The sequence below is a fragment of the Triturus cristatus genome, chromosome 4_1 (genome assembly GCF_964204655.1).
Source record: "Triturus cristatus chromosome 4_1, aTriCri1.1, whole genome shotgun sequence".
Lineage (NCBI taxonomy): Eukaryota > Metazoa > Chordata > Amphibia > Caudata > Salamandridae > Triturus > Triturus cristatus.
Genome location: NC_140585.1, coordinates 450,928,902 through 450,929,871, shown reverse-complemented (window position 1 = coordinate 450,929,871; position 970 = coordinate 450,928,902).

The following is a 970-nucleotide window of genomic DNA, read 5'->3' as shown; positions in this document are numbered from 1 at the left end:
ACTTCTGAAAGTCGTAAAGTTAGGATTTTGTCTTAGATAACATTTGTGAATCGGACCCGTGGTGTGCAAAGCAGCTCTGGTGCTGCTTCAGCAGGAGCAGTCAAGCTCGAGCTGTCAGACCAGGTCCAACCTGAACAGAGCACAAGCTATTCCAGAGTGATTTTGGCCCATATAGGTCTTATGATCGCTTTATAGCCAAAGTGAAAACATCCTCAGACCCTTAGGTCTATGTTAAGTTTGTCAGGGTGAAATGTTTGGCCATTTACAGTTGTATCTAGTTGTGACTATGAGGGAAATCCCATGGCCTGCAGTAAAGTTCTATACTCCTACATTTACCTCTGTGGACATATTACTCACACTGAGGATGGATGTTAAAAGTATTTATTATGCGCGTGTACACCAGACGGTTTCATGGCGCTAAGAATAAGAGAGGAGGCGGCGTCGACAGGACAGTTAGCTTACTCGTATGCCCGGGAAAAAAGCATGGTCTTGAGTTGTGTGCTGAACTGAGTGTAGGAAGTCGCAAACCTCATTCCCGCAGGAAGCGAGTTCCAGAATTGTGGGGCCAAGACTGAGAATCTGAGTCCTCCATGTTTTTTACGTTTGAAAGCGGGAGTAGTCAACAGCGTAGTTCGCGAAGTAGCACTTTGCGAAGCTACGCAAAGTGAAGTTCGCACTACGCGAGCTACGCGTAGCACTTCGCGAATTGCGTAGTACCTTGTTCGCACTGTGCCAGATGTGGTTTTCAATGATTGCACAGTGCGGACAAGCAACCGGCACTGTGCAATCATTGAAAATGGCATCTTGCACAGTGCGAGCTGTAGTTTTCTGCTGCTCGAGTAGATTTTTACTCGAGCTTCAGCTTTCTCAACGCGAACTGGTAGTTTCACATCGCGAGCGGTCGCGAGCATACGCGACCACCCGCAGTGAGAAACCTGACCTCCTCACGTTGGGAATCTCGCCGGGAGGT